Source organism: Mus caroli, unplaced genomic scaffold (genome assembly GCF_978045245.1).
Source record: "Mus caroli unplaced genomic scaffold, Mus_caroli_1 scaffold_13, whole genome shotgun sequence".
NCBI classification, from domain to species: domain Eukaryota; kingdom Metazoa; phylum Chordata; class Mammalia; order Rodentia; family Muridae; genus Mus; species Mus caroli.
In genome coordinates this window covers 41,794,471-41,814,971 of record NW_028227268.1, presented here as the reverse complement: position 1 = coordinate 41,814,971, position 20,501 = coordinate 41,794,471, and the positions used below count along the sequence as shown (strand labels likewise).

The 20,501-nt window shown below is 45.6% G+C and overlaps 1 long non-coding RNA gene across 1 annotated transcript; it reads left to right on the top strand.

The window, feature by feature from the left end:
- Nucleotides 1-12,110: 12,110 nt before the first annotated feature.
- LOC147001448 (uncharacterized) lies at nucleotides 12,111-20,501 on the top strand. Its single transcript, XR_015044859.1, has 3 exons — nucleotides 12,111-12,252; nucleotides 16,039-16,065; nucleotides 20,269-20,501. It is a non-coding gene; the product is annotated as an uncharacterized LOC147001448 (long non-coding RNA).

The window sequence follows — 20,501 nt, the reverse complement described above, 5'->3', positions numbered from 1 at the left end:
CAGCTACACCTTTGGGGTAGAAGGTGACTTCACTCCTCTTGAACCTTGGGGATCTTGCTGAAGTCAGTGCCTGCTTTGGGATGGATGGATGGTAAGTCCAGATCTCAGGAGTGTCTCTGCTGCGTGTAGTTTGCCAGGTAACAGATGCATCTCACGTTCCCAGCTGAGTAGTGTCTGTGGAAATGGTGATAGAGCCATTCTCCCATGGTTTCATCTTCCCTCATCCTAGGACCACTGGCCTCAAACTCTAATGAAGAGATGACTCCCGAGGAGTAGGAATCCAGCATGAAGTCAGCAAGAGACTTGGAGTCAGAATTAGGTTTGAGTTTGTGCCTGGCCCTTTACTGTGGGAGCTGGGACAAGTTCCTCAGCCTCTATGGGCATTCACTTTGCTCATCAGTAAAGTCAAGGTCACTGCTTCTTACATTAGTGTGTCAATCAGATGACCTGGGGGTGTGTATGGAATGTCCAACTGTGCCCCTGGTCCTGACTAGCCAGTGTCAGCTCTACTGTCCTGACAAGGCTCTATGCTCTGACCCAGGTGGCTCCAGACACATCACTCTAGTTACCATGGCTCTGTTCTAGTGTCCATGCCGTTTGTGGGTGAAACGGCTGAGTGGGGCTAAAAGTCTAAAGCAAGGGGCTGGGGAGAATGGCTGGCTCTGTCGATAGAGCACTTGCCATGCTAGCATGAAAAGGTGAATTCAGATCCCCAGGGCCCATGTAAAAAGCTGGAGGAAGAGGCACACATCTGGAATGCCAGAGCAGCTCATGGACCAGTCAGCCTAGCCAAATCGATGAGTTCTGAGATCAGAAATAGACCCTGTCTCCAAAAAATAAGGTGGAGAACTATGGAGGTCACCTGACATTGACCTCTGGGCTCTACGGTTTATATGCACCTTCATGCACACATACTTGCACACATGCACGCACACAGACACAATCTAAACTCCCTATAGTGAGTTCATAGGGAGAATAGTTTGGTCTTATTCCTGCTGCCCCTCCCCACCCCAAGTATGTTTAGGCTACCAAAGCCTTCATGTTAATGGATCCGCAGTGGTCTCTTAATGTTCAATGGACTGGCTTTGTACAACCCTAGATTCCTCCCAGAAAACCTCCCCCAGCTGCAAAGTCTATGGGTCAGTTCTCTTGGCCTACAGCTTGCCCCAGTGCTCTCTGAACCCCTTATTCTGGGGCTTCCTTATCTTCTGAGACTGTGCCCACCAGGGCCTGGTATTTAGAAAATGGCTCCAAATTCTAAGGCCATGAGTTACCTTCTGACCTTGGAAATTTGGGGATTTATCAGATAAAGAATTTTCACCCAGTGTCTACCTCCCTCTGTCTTTTTTTTTTTTTAAAAGATTTACTTCCTCTGTGTATGTGTGTACACTGTTGTTCTCTTCAGACACACCAGAAAAGGGCATCGGTTTCCATTACAGATGGTTGTGAGCCACCATGTGGTTGCTAGGACTTGAACTCAGGACCTCTGGAAGAGCAGTCAGTGCTCTTAACTGATGAGCCATCTCTCCAGTCCCCCACTCCCCATCTTTCTATTGTGCCACCTCTGAGGGAGGTATACTGTGCTAGATGCAAGGAACAAGCTCTGCCCTGGAAGAACAAGAGAAACATCAGAGCAGCTGGCAAAATCCAGGCTGAAGCTGACACTGGAATGGAAAGGTTCTCTTCAGACATACCAGAACATTGTACTGGTTGGCTTTTTCTGTCAACTGGCACAGGCTAGAATGAGGTGGGAAGAGAGAACTTCAGCTGAAAAGTGTCCCCACCAGACTGGCCTGTAGGCAAATTTGTGGGGAGTTTTCTTAGTCCTTGACTGATGTGAGAGGGCCCAGCTCATTGTGGTTGGGGCCATTCCTGGGCACGTAATCCTGAGTTCTATAAGAAAGCAGGCTGAAGAAGCTCTAAGGAGTAACCCAGTCAGCAATACTCTCCCTTTGTTCCTGCCCTGACTTTCCTGGATGATGGACTGTAAGCTGTAAAATAAAAAACATCTTTATCCCCCATGTTTGTTACTTTTGGTTAGTGGTTTTAGTTAGTTGGTTTGTTTTTGTTTTTAATCACAGCAACAGAAACCATAACTAAGACAACCATAGAGAGGCGCATGGTTTCCAAAGCAGGGAGAGGACACAGGGGGAGTGGAGCAGAATCCAGGATGCTGGCCAATGCCTACTGGAGATCTCAGGGGGATGGAGATGTGTCCTGGACATCCAGGACAGCATGGAAGGGCCAGGGGCCAAGAAAGCATGGCTAGCTTGGGAGATGCAGGTGCCTGGTAAACTGGGCAGGATGGAAGGATATCAGAAAGGGTATCTTAGGTGATATTAGGAACCCAGTGCCTCATCTTGAATATAAGGGGCATCATAGAAAGATGTGAGGCAGAGGGATAATATGGTCATATTTGCAATTTAGAAAGAGGATCCATGGTCCTGGGCTCCAGGACTTGGACACTTACCTGCTGCCCCTGAATGCTTACCTTCTCACAAGCCTGGGAGTCTTAGCACTGGATCACAGCTTAAAGGCAACTGGGAAGGTTGTTTGGAACAAAGAGGAGGGGCTAGGCAGCAGAGCCAGACACACTGTGCTGTTTGCTTGAAATGCTTGGGGCCTCTGCTGAAACGCTTATGACCAGTGCTGAGCGTTGATGCAAAACCAGCTCCTTTTTTATCTCTGCCCATTTGTACATCTCTGTTCATTTTTGTAATTTGTGGTGCTGGCAATGGTGTCAAGGGTTTTACCAGCACCAGGCAAGCGTGTTACCATTAAACCACACCTCAGCCCAGCTTATCTGTGTGTATGCATATGTTCAATGTGCGTGCACGTGCATGCGTATGTGTACATGCACCAGAGAATTCAGGAGCTGTTCATCTTGATTCTTGTTTGAATTGTTTTGCCTGGGACTTGATGATTAGGCTACGCCGGCCAGCCAAGGTGCTCCAAGGACTCTGCCTGTCTCCATCTTCCCAAATGTGAGGATTAAGAGTGCATGCTGCTAAAAAAAAAAAAAAAAAAAAAAAAAAGGTTTTTAAAAGATTCAGGTGCTAGAGATTGAACTCAGGTCCTCACACTTGCTTTCACTGACTTAGCTACCTCCCCAGCCCTAACGGATACTCTTATTACTCCCATTTTTAAGGGAATGAGACCAAGGCCTGCCTGGAGAGCTCTATTGCTTTTCGTGGTGAAGAAAAATCAGAGCAGGAGCTCCATCTCCCGGGTTTTTATTTTATTATTACTTATTATTATTATTTATCAGTACTGCTCCCCACCTGGGCACAACACATAGAGAAATGAGAGTAACGGAATACTAGAAACAGATGTGGGGGGATGATAGGAGAGTCGTTCTATTCTCTTCTGCTTCTAATACTTTTCATTAAAATAATGGCAGCTGTGACCCAGGAATTAATTTCATGGCCTATTGTAGGTTACAACCCATAGGATGAATAGAACATGGGCTGGAAATGAGGGCTGGGGGGAATTAATGGGGGATTTCTTCTCTATCCGAAAGCATTTAATTTTATTCTTTTTAAGTAAAACTCAACATTTACCAGCACAGTGGCAAAAATTTATGGTGCAAAATGGAATCGCTAATTTATTAGAGGATTGATTAGTTCAGAGTCATGTGTTGAATGTCTCTCCTGGATTAGGCTCAGGGATACAGGAAAGAATAAAAACGTAATGCCTCTCCGGTGACCCATATACTCTAAGGTGGACAGAAAGCTATACAGAGTCATTCTCAGTGCTGCCTAGGAAGGAAAGGGGTGCGTGGTAAGAGTGCAGGGCAGGAGTTCCAAGCCCAGCTCAGGGGTCTCCCGAGGGTGGTATTCTAGATGGCGGCAAAATAAGGAGAGTTAAGAAGGGACTTCCTTGCAATGCTTGCCGGTAAAACCAGCATTCCGAGCTCAGGAGGCTGGGGCTATAGGATCAGGAATTTGAAGCCAGCCTGTGTTATGCAATGAAACTCTGTCTCACAAAAGAAAACAACAAGAAATCATTTCTCTTTGTTTCTTGGTGTAGTGGTTTGAATAAGCATGGCCCTCACAGACTCATAGATTTGAATACTTAGCTGCCAATTGGCGGAACTGTTTAAGAAGGATGAGGAGGAGTGGCCTTGCCGGAGGAGGTGTGTAACTTTGGGTGGTGGGCTTGGAGATTTCAAAAGCCCACACCATTCCCAGTTAGCTCCTCTTTCTGCCTATTGTTTGTGGATCAGATGTAAGCTTTGAACTACTGTCCCAATGCCATGCCTGCCCACTGTCATGCAAAATTCTACCATGCTGGCTCTGGACTCTGACCCTCTGGAGCTGTGAGCCCCAAAATTCAATGTCCTTTGTTATAAGTTACCCTGGCCATAGTGTTTTGTTGCAGCAATTGAAACGTAGCTAAGTCACTTAGTAAGCAGCAAAGGAATGCTACGTTCTTACCAGCCTCACCCCTTACCCTCACCAGCTGTAGCAGATCAAACCCAGGGCCTTGTACAAGCTAGACAAGCATTCAGCCACTGAGCCGTATCTTCAGGCTTTTGCTTCTAATGCCCTCGCTTATTTGGTAGGTGAATGATGGGAGGCACTGTATGAATCTGCATGTCCCCGAGGACTGCTGCAGTTAAAGATTTTGTGTGTGTTTATTAAGCTATCTGCACATAGTCCTGCCCTTTGCCCATTTTCCCACTGGGATTTGGTATTTTTCTTATCGATTTATATGAGCTCTTTATATTTGAGGGATAACAACCCTTCATCATATTTATTGCACGGACTTTCCCCAGCCTTGTCATTTGCTTTTTAGTTTGGTCTGGAATGGCTTCTGACGCGCACAAGTTTTTAATTTGGTGTAGTCCAATGCATTGATTTTCTTTCCCTTAGTGATTTCTTCTATTACTTTTATGCTTACAGAACTCTTCCTCATTCAGAGATCAAATAAATATTACTGAAATGTTTGAAGCGGGAGTGCACCATGGAGGATGATGGAGAGCAGAACTCACAGGGTGGATGTAGTAACAAGAGAAACCAAACAAGAAACTCGGCCAGGATAGGAGAAGCCAAATCATCTTTTATCCCCACCAAACTTGTCTTGGAGTTATAGATGGGAACAACTAGGAATAAAAGGAAGGCTGAGAGAGCAGAGGGCAAGCAGGATGAAGCTGGAGGGGCTGCAAGGTGGGAGGTAAACCTAAAACCTGTGTGTGTTTACCTGTGTGTGTGTGTGTGTGTGTGTGTGTGTATGTGTGTGTTTTCAAGACTGGTTTTCTCAGTATAACCCTGGTTATTCTAGAACTTGCTCTATAGACCAGGTTAACCTGGAACTCACAGAGATCTGCCTGCCTCTATCTCCGGAGTGCTGGGATTTAAGGCATGTGCCACCACTGCCCTGATAAAGGAAATGGCTTTATCTAAGGTCTGGGTACTTGATGCCTGGAGTAGAAAAAACCCAACCCAAACCTACACCTTTCCACCCTCGCAGAGAAGACAAACATCAAGAAAATGGTTGCTTAAGCAAATGTAAAGTAAAAGCTTCTAAAATAATTTAAGGAAAAAGATAGACTCGTATGAAAGATTATAAGGGATATGAACATATCTAGTATTACTACGAGCATCCCTAGATATCACAAAGGGCTTCCATCAGAGCTAGGATTATGGGTATCACCACACATGACTCCTTCTGTTTCTAGTTGTTCTGGTCTGAATATTGATGTTGGTCCCATTCCTATGTTGAATCCTAACTCTTTTTTTTTTTTTAAAGATTTATTTATTTATTATATGTAAGTACACTGTAGCTGTCTTCAGACACCCCAGAAGAGGGCGCCAGATCTCGTTGCGGACGGTTGTGAGCCACCATGTGGTTGCTGGGATTTGACTCTGGACCTTCGGAAGAGCAGTCGGGTGCTCACCAGCCCGAATCCTAACTCTTAATACACTAACTAGTATTAAGATGTGGGGCCTAGGGAAGGTAACTGGCTCGTGAGGGCTCCACCTTTCTAAGAATCTTGAGCCACATCTCCTGGCATTTCTAGAATAGCTGTTTTTCCATAGAATTTTCATACTTGGTTGTTCACCACAGGATTGTGCCACGAGAAGATGCAGCCAGAAGGTGCTAGTGATGAACATGGGATGCTTCAGTAGATTTCCCAGATTTCAGAGCTAAGGGGAAGACATTCTTGTTGCTGTCAACTACCCTAAGACACTCTGTAACAGTAGTTCTGGTGGGCTAAGACATGTGTGGCATACTAACCGAAGGGGCCAGAGTAGACAAGGGGCCTGGAGAGATGGCTCAGTGGTTAAGAGCACTGACTGCTCTTCCAGAGGTCTTGAGTTCAATTTCCAGCAACCTCATGGTGGCTCACAACCATCTGTAATGGGCTCTGATGCCCTCTACTGGTGTGTCTGAAGACCGTGACAGTACTCTCATATACAGAGTAGACAGGGAAGGCAACTGCAGAGGTCCAGGTAGGAAACGTTGGAAGTATGATTTAGGGCAAGGACAAGAACACAGAGTTAGGGAAGTGGATCCATTTGAGATGTATTTGAGACGGAGGGTGAGCAGGACTTGGAATGAATTAGATATGGAATAAGCAGACAAGATCATAGCATGTTGAAAAAAGATCCTTAGGTTTTAGGTTTACACACCCAGGTAGAATAACAATACAGAGACAGGGAGCCCCTAGCAGAAGAAGTGTTAGAAGAGAATCAAGCTTGGATAAAGGTTCACAGGTTCTGGTGTGGACCTGAAATTTGAGGTGCTTTTGATCTGAGTTGAGTTAGATGTAATGAGTTGAAGCTCTAGGAAAGATCCAGGCTGACGATTTTTTCCCACAGGCCATTGCTGTTGGACTGACCAGCATGGGTGTGAAGCCAGGGAAAACGTATGGAGCAGAGAAGAGGATCATGTGGAACTCCAACATTCAATATGACCTGAGGTCAGCTTCAGGCTCTGGAGAGCTGTTTGGATGGTTAAAGGGAGAAACCATGTTTCTGGTGTCCGGTACCCAGTCACCACTTGGGGAATGTCAGGTGTGACTTCTTTCTCTCTCCTTTGACCAATCTCTCTCTTTCCTGACACCATGGCTTATGCCTAGACACTCAAATCTAATCCTTCTACTATATACATCAGGTGTGACCTGTTCACCTCTGAGACCCAGCCCAGTCCAGCCTGCCTCTTGACCACGGTCTGAAATCAAACTAAGGAGACTGGATCTGCGTTTAGCTAGCTGCCTAGGGATCAAGGATGAGTGAGCCAATGTTCTGAGCACGTATCACCTCCACTGGAAGATCACACCTAAAGAAAATCCTACCCTGCACTTCTGCTACAGTTTGTAATCTTTCCCACAGAACCCACATAATGAATACCTCGGTTGCTCGTCACAGGGTTGTTCATTATGAAACGCATTTACATATTTTATTTACCTGCAATTCCTTCTCCCTGCTGGAACAATCACATTCTGAGCAAACATGCATATGGATAGCTTGCAGATCCATCCTACTGTTTTGTTTTAAAAATCCTGAGTTTGCCCATTCTGGTCAGAGTCTTTCCGGTGTTTCCATTATTCCCCACACTCACAATTTGGTTCTTTCTCTTTCCTTCTGGTACTTGGCCTTCTTCTCATCCTCTCACCAAGACTGAGGGGCCCTGGCCCCGAAAGCCCATTGTTCCAGCTAGGCTAGAGCCTCACTCACATCTCTGACTCTTCCTCACCCCCACCCCCACCCCTCTCTGCCGCAGGTGCTGTTTATTCTGCACGAAGCTTCCTATTACTTTTAACTAGAGATTTGTTATGCAAGGCAATCTCATGATCATGCAGCCTTGGCCAGATTCTGCCTCTGCCCCTGGCATCTTAAAGATCTGCTTCTGTGGCTGGGTCTCAAATCACTGCTTTTCTCTTCTGAATAATACACTTTCCCGATTTCTCTCTGTGTATTTTTCATCTCCATCTTCTGCTATCCTATTCATCCTCTCATTATCCGTAGCCATCTCTCCAGGCCCCCTGCCTCCTCTGGACCTATCTCTGTGGCTCGAGGCCTGCTCTTTGACCTTGAATGTGCATTGTCTGCAGTGTGCCTCCGACCTGGGAGGGGGTATGTTTGAATCACCATCGAAAGAGCTCAAAAAACATGACTGCCAAAGTACCAGAGACTCGGATGAAATGGTTTTAAGTGGGTCCCAGCCATTGTCAATTTTAATAAGATCTGAAAGTGCAGCCCGGATGCAAACCACTCACTGGTCTAATGGATGAGATGGATGTGGAAACAAAGGCTTTTAATACAATGCAAAGGCAAAAGTAAACAGAGGGTCTGGAGGAGGACAATGGGAGAGAAGCTCCCCATGCAGCCTGTGAAGGAAAACAGCAGTGAAGGCTACCCAAGGCGGAGGACTCCATGCCTCATTCATTCCAGAAAACCTGTTCGCAGAGAGTCCCGCCCCCAGTCTCTCCTTTGAGTAAGAGACATCAGTCAGACTTTCCGGAGTTGCTTCTGTCTCTCTAAGCGGCTGAGCGGCCATTCTGACCGTGGCCCCGGGAGACCAAGGCTACCTTGAAAAACAACCTCGCTGTATGATCTCAGGTCACTTAAGTACTGTTGGGTCTCAGTAATCATTCAATGGTATGTGAACATGTGTGTATTTGCACATGTGTGAGTTGAGGGAGCTAGTGTATTTAATAAATCTTGCCCACTGACCTTACATATAAAAAGTACTCTAACTTTTGGGTGCAACATCCATTTTGAGGTACCACATACACACCAATAATGCTCACTGACCCTTCTAGCAGCCTGTGCTTGGATGGCTGTGTTTGCAATCATCCCTGCCCAAGGAGAATATTCCACGTGGGTCTATCTTCACACAGTCCTTAGGCTCTTGCCTGGTCCTCAAGCCCTCCATGTTTGTATCACCTTGGGTTCTTCCCTTTTTCTTCCCTCGGCTATTTGCCCCTTCTCTACCCTACAGTTCCCACCAACACTGCTCTCCAATCCCATCATCTGGCGCAAAGCTCACCAATCGATCGCTCATCAGAAGGTGGTCTCTTCCCACCTTCCTTTGTCTGAGTCACTGTGGCTCCTCAGACATGGCTGAGGAATGGGCTGCTGCCACCCAGCATGCAGTCACAGTGGCTGGAGTCAGTGTATGTGACAAGACGCTAGCTAAGTAGGTGAGTCCTGCTGGGCTTTCTAAAAGCATCATTTCCTTGGATAACCTTTTTCTTCTCCTAGCAATCCAAGACTTACTGGATCCCAAGACATAGAGAGCTTGGTAACCCAGCCCCCCCTGCACTGTGGAGTGCTTTTATGGCCTTTCAGTATGGCAACTTCTGGAATAATGTTCTGCTATACTCCACAGCGTGGAGTCTACTTTCTTCGAGCTTTTCCTTGTTCTTGAAGAAGAGCTGTGAACACTACTTTGGTGTTTCTCTTTTTTTTTTCTGATGGACACCTTGTTTGTTTGTACTTTTTTTTTTCTTTTCAGTTTTTCTAGTCAGGGCTTCTCTTTGTAGCTTTGGCTGTCCTGAAACTCAGAAATCCACCTGTCTCTGCTGGCCAAGTGCTGGGATTAAAAATGTGCACCACCACTGTCAGACTGTATTTCTCTCTCTCTCTCTCTCTCTCTCTCTCTCTCTCTCTCTCTATATATATATATATATATATATATATATATATATATGTGTGTGTGTGTGTGTGTGTGTGTGTGTGTGTGTGTTTAAAATACAACTTTTAGGAGATATTGTTTTCCCTTCCACTGTATGGGGCCTGGGGATTGAACTCCAGTTGCCAGGCTTGGTGGCAGGTGACTTCATTGGCTAAACTTTGTTCTTATCTTGAAAAAAAAAATTCTTGACAGAAACACCATAAGAGAGGGGAGGTTTAAGTTCCAGGCTTAGAGAGAGTTCAGTCTGTAATGACTGGAGCAGCTGCGTCCCTGTGGTGGCTGCTAGCTCACATGGCATGGACAGCAGGCAGAGAGCTAGACGAGCCAGGCTCCAGCCGATCTTCTAGGCTCCTATGACCTGTGTCTGCCACTGAGGCCCTGTGCCCTGAAGATATCACAACCTCCCAACGCAGCACCATGAGCCATAGATCAGGGGTTTAAACAGAGGAGCCTGTGTGTGGACACTTCAGACTCACCCTATAACAGCCCCTTTGCTCCTCTCTCCTTATGCTTCCACAGGCAGTTTGTGTCCAGTCTGAGTCTCTTCATGTGCTCTTGCCCTTTTCTCTTCTAAGGACGGGGATTCTGTTCATACTTGGCTCCTGGATATTTATTTATTTATTTGTTCTTAGAGATTTATTTATGTTCTTTTTGAGACAGGATTTCCCTGTATAATAGCTCTGGCTGTCCTGGAACTCACTTTGGAGACTAGGCTGGCCTTGAACTCACAGAGATCCATCTGCCTCTACCTCCCTTGTTCTGGGACCAAAGTTGTGCACCACCAAGCCTGGCTGGCTCTTGGATTTTTAAAATAGTGATTTCAGTTTCAATCCATGACTGTTACCATTTCTCTCTCCTCTTCACCGTTTACCGCTGAAATGAAAATATCTACCTGGCTTTGTAATTTCAGGGGGTTTTGTTTGCCTTTCTAAACAACTAGCTCTGTTTATGAAAAATGAACAAGATTCCCCCTTTTCTCTTCCTTTCTGCTTCCCTTTCCCTTCCTTTTCCCTTGACCCCTTCTCTCTCTCTCTCTCTCTGTCTCTCTCTCTCTCTGTCTCTCTCTCTCTCTCTCTCTCTCTCCTCCTCCTCCTCCCTCTACTCCCTCTCCCTCTTTATCTCTAGCCCAGACTGGCCTCATACTTGTGAGCTTCCTGCCTCAGCCTCTTGAATACTGGGATCACACGCACGAGCTCCCATGCCCCAGTCAAAATCCCCCCTTTCATGGTTGTGTTTGTTGGACTGTTTACACCCTTCCAACCTGACACCACTTTGTGTACCCCCATGGCTTCACCTTGAGACTACACAGCCCATACCCATCTTACTGAAGCCTTCATCAAAAACACTTGAGAGATTCAGGGAACTGGAAAAAATTATTCTGATTTTTTTTTTAATCAGTAAAATGAGACTTGGCACGGAAGTGGCTGAGGAGGTTGGGGAGACTCACTGTCTGAGCTCATGTGTCTAAAAAGAGAAGAACTGGGGGAAGAGTGTGTACCCAGGAGTCACCCAAAGTAACGACTGAACAGTCATCCTATGTGGACGGTGAGCTCTGGGTTCTCTGCTTAGGAAGGAACCAGATTATCTTCCTTGGTGTGAGCCTTCGAGTCTGGACTCCTGATCTGTTGGGTTCATGATCCAGGGTGGCAGGTGCACTGCCATGTTCTATTTATACTTAGAAGTCACCCGCAGGGACTCTGGAGCAAGTCTCAGCAGTGACTTCTTTTGTACACAGGTTACAGGAAGGCACGCAATGTTTTCCTAATGGCTTTCTGACTCTGACATTCCTTTAGTCACACTTCTGTGGACTCTGAGTAGATGAGAATGCCCAGCTACCAGGCCAAATTTTCCTTCATGCCAATCAACTTCAACCTTGTCCTTCCTGCATAGCTGAGATCAGACTCTCCCTCTTTCCCCTCCCCCTCTGCTTCCCCACTGTCTGTGTGTGTGTACACGATCACACACACACACACACACACACACACACACACACACACACACACACACGCTCAAGGCAGCCTGAGCTAAGGCTGTAAGTAAAACACCTTTCTGTTTAGGCAACAGCTAACATTTTCTTTTTCGTATCTTTCTCTAGAAATTCCACTTCAACTCTTTTCCAAGTGGTGCAGAGCTAGAGTATACAGGGCATGGTTTCCCTCTCTGTTTCTTGCTGCTGTCTAGGGAGAAATGAGCGGTCAGAGGGTGGGGCTGACGTCACCCCTATAGACAGGGTTGCTGCAGCTCCGAACCAGGAACCAAGGCAGCCACTCCTCTGCTCTCCTGCCTTCATGTGCGGGCAGGTGGGGTGGCGGGGTGCTGGTGGGGTGGGAGGGTGGGGTGGGTGGGGAGGGGTTGGGGGGTCCTGTTCCTACTATGTCAGCATGGAGTATCTTTGGTTCCCTTTTAGAAGGCCTGCATCTCAGCCTCTTGTAGCCTTGTCTTATCTCTGCTGGTGAGCTCTGGTGGGTGTGCTGTGGGAGTGAGGATGTTCTTCTATGTGGATCAGAGTGAGAGGAGGGCCAACATGTAAACCCAGACTGACATGGATTCTTCAACAGAAACGCCAGGGAAGATCTGGGTGTTAAGAACCGGAATTGGCCTAAAGAGGTAACCAGACTTTGGTGTATTTCATTTTTCTGAGGCTCTGGATCCTTGTGTGTTTTATTCTCTCTGACCACCTTGGAGCACAGAGGGGAGGAGGGAGCACGCTACTTGAGTCCATTAATGTTGTTCATTATGTGTCAAAGACACAAACAGTGAGAAAAAGTTCAAAGTTAACTTACCGAGCTCATAAATACAAAGTATGCTTAGGACAGGTCCGTGGGGGAGGGAAATCAGTTTACAGGTTCAGAGGTTCAGTCCATTATCACCTAGGTGGGAGCATGGCAGTATCCAGGCAGGTATGGTGCAGGAGGAGCTGAGAGTTCTATGCCTTCATCTGAAGGTCACTAGGAGAAGACTGGCTTCCAGGCAGCAGGGTACAAGGGTCTTAAAGCCCACATCCACAGTGACATACTCATTCCAACAGGACCACACCTTCTAATAGTGCCACTCCCTGGGCCAAGCATATTCAAACCACCACTGTCTTCTTAGATACTTGTTGAATATGGTGACACAGGCATTTAACCCTTATACATGGGAAGTGGAAGCAAGAGGTTTGGAGGCTCAAGGCTATCCTTGGTTACATAGCAAGCTCCAAGCTACAGGAGACTATGTCTTAACAAAAGATACATATCTAAGCCAGGCGGTGGTGGTATATGCCTTTAATCCAAGCACTTGAGAGGCAGAGGTATGTAGATCTCTGAGTTCAATCTCTGAGGCCAGCCTGGTCTACAGAGCAAGTTCCAGGACAGCCAGAGCTACAGAGTAACCCTGTCTTGAAAAACACAAAAACAAAACCCAACTAAACAAAAGATACATATTTAATGTTGCCTACCATGATATGGCTAACATGCATGAACACTGAGGGCAAGATAAGATTCATCTTGCCTTCTCAGCAACCCTACAGCACAGGTTCCTAACTTGCAGACTAGAAACATGAAGTTTCTAATTCAAGATTATTTTGTTAGTAAATAGAAGACTTGAGATGTACCTAGATCTATTCCCAAACACGACCATGTTACATATTCTCAGAAAGGTATCATTAGGTGTTTTTTGTCATTGTGTGAAGTCCCAGGGTATATTTCAACTAAGACAGCCACAAGATCACAGACATATATGTGGTCTGTCGTTGGCCAAAACGCCTACCTGTGGCACGTGCCTGTACTGAGACTGGGAGTGGGGTAGTGGTGCAGCCTCCATTGGGCTAAAATCCCGGCCCCACCACTTAAAAGCTCGGTGAGCTTGGCAGTGGTTTAGCCTTTTTATGCCTCTATTTTCTCACCACTAACAAAGACAGCACATATCCAACAGAGTGTAACAGTTTATGAGCTTTGAGAGCAATAAACAGTAAAAATGTTGATTCTTTATGAATAAAGAATAATAAGAATTCTCTTCTTTTCATCTTTCCATTGTGGACCAGTGAACCTAAGTTTCCATAAAACTCCAGCATAGATTGTGCCATCTGGAATGGACCTTAGACACGACTGCCAGGGCACTTACCAGAGAAGAAGGATTTCAGCTGTTAAAATCTGCCAGGTGGTCAGTCCGCTGCCACGATACTGACTGTGTGGTGCTGTTTCTCCTGTCCGTTCTTCCTACTGCCTTTGCCGTAACTCACCCAGTTTAGGCAAAGCCTGGTGGTATCTTAGAGTTTTCCTTGGAACTATGTGTGGCTATCTGATGATGTCTGGCTGATTAGTTTTATTTTTCTGGAAATTTCCTTCACAAAGGAGGAAGCCAGCCCTTCTCCCCTTTCTTCCATCTTGCTGCTTAGAAGGCACATCTGGGGGTTATTGGAGATGTCACACCTGGGGGATGGTAGCAGCATCACACTGCTTGAATTCTGTACCCCGCAAATGGAAGAACCCCAGTCTCGCAGCAGCTATTGTTACTTGGGTTCACTGCCATTTGCAATCTAACTGACAGCATTAAGTATGGATTAGTGCTAGGGCCAGTGCATATTCATTAAGTCTGGCATGTTTATAAAATGTCCTTCTGCCTTCCCTCTTTTTCCCTCTCTCTCTCCCTTTCTCCCTCTCTCCCTTCTTTCCTCCCTTCTTTTCTTCAAGGTCTCACATTCCAGGTCTGGAACTTGCTATGTAGCAGAGAAAGGCCTTATGCTTCAGATTCTCCTGCTTTCTACCTCTCAAGTACTAGGATTCTGGCGTATGCTACCATGCCTGGCTTGTGTGGTGCTGGGGGTTGAACCCAAGGCTTCATGAGTACTAGAGAAACACTCTAATGAGCTATAGCCTGTGTGGTGGTTTGAATAGGAACCACCCTCATAGACTCGTGTGTTAGAATGGTTGGCAATAGGGAGTGGCACTATTAGGAGGTACTGGCAGATGTGGTCTTGTTGGAGGAAGTGTGCCACTGTGGGGCCGTGGTTTGAGGTCTCATTTTTTACTTTCCTTTTTCTTTCTTTCATTTTTTTTTTAAATGTATGAGTTGTTCCGTCTGTATGTACCCCTGTATGCCAGAAGAGGGCATCGGATCCTTTTATATATGGTTGTTAAGCCACCATTTGACTTCTGGAAATTGAACTCAGGACCTCTGGAAGAGCAGCTAGTTCTCTTAACCGCTGAGCCACCTCACTAGCCCAGAGATCTCCTATGCTTATGCTATGCCTACTGTGGCACACAGTCTTCTTTGGCTACCTTCTGATCAAAATGTAGAACTCTCAGCTCTTTCTCCAGCATCATGTCTGCCTGGATGCTGCCACGGTGATAATGAACTAAACTGTTACAGAATATTTGACCACATTTTGAATCCTAAGATTGTGAACTAGAAAACCCCGTTTCTTCTTGTGGTGTGCTCAGTCCTAGCACATACCTTTAACCCAAGAGCTTTCTGTAGACAAGAGCTAAATAAAGTCAAATGACTATAGGTCAAGAGGCAGAGCAAGCAACCAGTTGACAGGGAATGAGCATAAGAAAGTCCAGGAAAAAGGAAGGAGGGTTTTTGAATTGAAGGGTATTTAAGACAGCAAGGAGGAGGAGAAGGAACCATTTCTTTCTGGGACTTTGGTGGAGTAGGAAGGGCAGCTGGGTGCTTTCTCTGCCTATCAAGCTAGCTATGGCTTTCACCAGAGCCTCTAGTTCCTGAATCTTTATTTAGTAAACTGAATGTTTAAGATTTTGTTTAAAAAATAACCCTAAACCCCCTGAAACTGTAAGCCATCCCCAATGTTTTCCATTATAAGAGCTGCCTTGGTCATGGTGTCTCTTCACAGCTATGGAAATCCTAACTAAGACACCTTGTCAAACAAAACTTCCCAAGGCCTTAGAATAACTTCTCGTGCTTTGGGGAGTATGGGTAAACTTCCTTCTAGAGATCTGGCTCTAGAGGGTGGCTCTTAGACAAAGATGGGCTAAGTTCCATCAACTGTGCCCCTCTAGCAATAGAGGGACTGGCTTGTTAGGTTTGAAATGTGGGCCTCTACTCATTGTTCATCCAAACTCTAAGCTGGAGGGGGGGGGGGCTGGAGAAGCCTGAGAAAGTCAGGAAGTCTCAATGAGGCTGGCTGTTAATTCCTCTCTCTATTCCTGCTGTTCCTAATGGCATGTTTTGAGATTGATAATTTTTTCCCCTTAAGATGTTCTTCCCTTTGCTTTTAAAAATTAATCTTTTCATCACGAAACCATTTCAGAAATCAGACAAGAATTTTCAAAAAGCATAATTTACCCACCATTAAGTTGTATCAGATCTTAACATTATGTCATATCTGCATCAGATCTTGTTTAAAGAAATAAAACATTGCTAATATAATTGAATTGTATATCCTTCTCCCAGGCCTGCCCTCCTCCTCCTTCCTCCAAGGTAAGTATCGTCATGAATCTGTTGTTTATCACCCTATGCATGTTTAATATCGTTGTTCCATATTTATGTATCCATTAATACAATATAGCATCATTCAATAGGGTTTTAAATTTCAGGTATAAACTGGAACTTCTCTTTGAGTATTACATTGTATAAATATTCACACCATGCTCCCCACTTCCCTGTGGATGAGTGTTTGGCTGTTTCTCTCCCTTTTTTATGATCTGGATACTGCTGTGAGGAGTTCCTGTGGCTATCTTCTGGGGCATGCGTGTGTGTGTTTCTTTAGGGCAACTGCCAACAAACTATGGCCTCTAGAGAAAATTCTGGCTGCCAATTGTTCTTTTGTAAGGAGCCATGAATTGATGCGTTTGTATGTCTTTTAATGTTTTCATGTAGTGTGCACACATGCATTTCTGTCACTGCAGTGTACTTGAGCACTGTGAAGCAGGCAGCTCGCCCACCTTCTACTCTGTGGGTTCTGGGGATCCAACTCAAGTCTTCAGTCTTGGTCAGGCTTCATAACAGCTTCTTTACCAGCTGAGCCACTTCACCTGCCCTCTATGTCTTCTGTTTTTTCATCTAAGCTCTTAAAATTCTGATAAAAAAGGTATAAGACTTCCTGTAGACAAGTACATTCACATTGCCTTATCTTTATTCTTAGCTTCTAGCTGCAGAAGCTTTTCTTTCTTATTTTATGTGTGTGTGCACATGTGCACATGTGCGCAGAGGTTGACGTCAGATGGCTTTCTCTAATATTTTGAAAACTCTTTGTTACACTGATCTCTCTCTCTCTCTCTCTCTCTCTCTCTCTCTCTCTCTCTCTCTCTGTGTGTGTGTGTGTGTTGGTGGCTGGTGGTACAAGTGTGCCCTAATGCACCTGTGGAGGTCAGAGACAACTTTCAGAAACAACTCTCTCCTTCTACCACGAGAGTTCCAGGGATCTAACTGAAGCAGTCAATCTCGGCATCAAGTACCTTTATTTACTGAGCCATCTTGCTAGGATTTAGTTGCATTTGTGTATGTGGGGGTCGGGTGGGGAGAAGTGGAGAGAGAGAAAATAGATGTACATATGCTTTGTTTATGCAGTGGAGGTCAGAGGTCGGGTTTGGGGAGTGGATTCTCAGTGGTTAAAACGGTGTCTCTCTGCTTTCTATTGCTGTACTGTGCACCCCAGTATAGAGGAGCCCTGAGAGTTTCTGGGTGACTCTGCCATCTGTGCCTCCCATTTCTAGGAGGGTTGGGATTACAGATGTATGCCACCCCATCTGTCTTTTTTGGTGGGTTTGGGGATTAATTTGGATATTTAGGCTTACATGACACGTACTTTTACCCGCTGAGCCAATTCCCCAGTGTATCCACATTTGATTTTTGAAGCAGGCTCTTTCGCTGGACCTGGAGCTTGCCAATCTGGCTAGATTAGCTGCTAGCAAGCTCTAGGGATCCACCTTTCTCCACCTTCCCGGAGCTAGGAGGAGAGCAGCTGCACCCGGCTATTGTATGGGTGTTGGGGATTGTTCTTGGGTTCTCAGGCTTGCGCCATTGACACTTTACTGACTCAAGGCATCTCCCCCAGGTCCCCTCAGAGACTTCTTATCATGCAAACCAGAAACTCTAGCTATTAAACACCACTTCATGAAACACAGTGGGAAGGAATACTTTTGGGGTATGGTCAGCTTCTCCCCCCCCCAAAAGAAAGGTTTTAGCTGAAAACACAGGAAAGAAAGGATGCTTGATGGAAAGGGGAGAAACAGTTTCTGACAGTGCCAACACAGAGAGGAGTTAGACAGACAGACAGACAAACACATACACACAGCCACACACATTGAGAGACAGACGCAGACAGAGACACAAAGAGAGACAGACAGACACAGACAGACAGACACATACACACACAGACACACAGAGACAAACAGACACTCGCACAGACAGACACATGTGCACGCTCATGTGCACAGAGAGAGACTGACTTTGTAGATCTTGGAAAACTCCCTGTAGTCTTCAAGTATTTCTTAGCACACACAGGGAAACTACTAGAACTGAGGAAGACCATGTTGAAGAGTTTGGCAGAGCTCACATAGCATCAGAACTGGGTTCTCAGCAGCCAGAGAAGAAGGACCTCCTGTGGGAAGAGGAGGAAGCCCTGTTTGTGAAGCCGTGTGTGTGTGTGTGTGTGTGTGTGTAATTGACATGAGCTGGCCATCTCAAGAGTCCAAGCCCCAGACTCATGGGTACTGGCAAAGCCTCCCCGATGGGTGAGGTTCAGAGGACTGGCAAAGTCATCCTCCTGCCCATGTAGAGATGCCGAGAGTTACACTTGTGCATCTTAGCTCACTGCCTCCATATTTCCAGTCTGAAGACTACTCCCCTGCAGAGACAACTCCTTACCGAGATTAGCTAAACCTGTCTTCTTGATTCAGCTATATCCCATAAACCCTGCCTCCTTGATTCAGTATGCAATAACCCTGCCTCTCTGTCCCATAGTATATAACAAACCTGCTGAGCTTCTGGGGTGCTGCAGCTTCTCCAGCAGAGGCCCAGGCTGCCTGATCCCAAGTTCTCTCTCTGTGTATGTGTTTGCCCATACCTCACACTCCTACTCAGGGTTCCAGAACCCAAACTGTGCCAGGAATCTACAACTTCCCAATGCATTGATCAGAATCCACTTGAATTTTATCTAAATGGTGGCTAAACTAGCGTCAGACTAAAGGTTGTTCTGTACTTGCCTAACCACCTCAAAAACACACCTTAAAAACTCAAGTTGTTCTCAGTGATTTAATAAACCTCACTCAAAGTTTAAAACTACTTAAAGGAATATGAAAAACTGCTTTCTGTTGCTGTGATTAAACACTGACTAAAAACTAGCTTGAAGAAGAGGTTAAATAGGACCTCCTCAGGGCAGGAGTTGAAGGCAGGAACCTAGAGACCACCATGAAAAAGTGCTAATTATGGCTTACTTCAGGCTTGTGGTCAGTTATCTTTCTTATGCAGCCCAGAGCCACCTGCCTAGGGATGGTACCACCAACAGTGGGCCATGCCCTCTCCCATCAATTAACAATCAAGAAAATGTCCCACAGACATGCCCACAGAGCAATCTGGGAAGTGGTTTCTCCAGTGAGGTTCAGTCTTCCAGGTGTGTTCAGTTGACAACTGAGGCTAACTATGATAGTGTTCAAGATTATAAAACTCATGATTCAGCAAAACTGCCAGAAATGTAAAGAAGTGGAAACAGTAAAAGCCACAATGAAGAGGAAAAGCGATCAACAGAAACAGATCCAGAAATGTCACAGGCGATAGACACACTAGATAAGGACATTACAACAACCATAAGAAACTGACTTCATAAACCCGAGGTAGAAGAGATTATGAGCATGTTCCTGAGAGACCCCAGTAATATGAAACAGATCAAATCAAACTCGGAGAGAGATGAAAGGACAGGGGCTGCGCAAAGAGCAAATTAGACACAAGAAATAGATCTGTGAACTTGGAGAGATAGGAGATAGGGAACATTCAAACGAATCAAAACAGCTTCAATCAACTAGAGTTAGCATCAACATGAAAGGTGCGTGTGCGCGCGCACACACACACACGCACACACAGACTTACATACATACTCACACATTCACACACAGGCACACACACACATTCACGCACAGACACACACACTCTCATGCACTCACACATACACACACATACACATAGACACATACACATTCACACACACACACACACACAAGACCCTGAAAGAAAGAAGAAATGATGGCGGCGAGGGATAGAAGTATTAGGAAAATAGTAACTGAACCATTTTCAAACTTGGACAAAAGTCTATAAATCCTCAGACATGAGAATCTTGAGGAGGCACTGGAGAGATGACTTAATGGCTAAGAGTGCATACCGCTTTACAGAGGACCGAAGTTCAGTTCCCAGCACCCACACTAGTCAGCTCACAATGACCTATAACTCCAGTTCCAGGGGATCTGATGCCTTCTTCTGGCCTCTGTAGGTGCTTGTACCCACACAGATAATACCCACATATAGACAGACACATGCACACATATTAAAATAAAAAACTCAAGGAAACCCAAGCCAATATTGATTCTAATACCTGGCTATGCAGCTGTTGACAGGTTGTTACACCCTTCAGAGCTTATCTTATCAGTCATGATAATGACTGACATATCTCAAGCATTTGTTATGTTCCAGGTACTGATGAGAACTTCACAAACACCATGGAGTTATTGTGTCCATTTTAAATTGATGGATCATTGAAAGCTTAGGCAACTGAATGTTTCACGGGTAAGATACCCAGTATGTCCAGGACTCAAATCAGAGCCGCTACCCTATACTCTCTCTGCATCCATGGATGCTACAACGTTAGAAAAATGAGACATCACTAACTTGGCTTTGGTCAAAGGTAGAACATGAGATTCTAGATG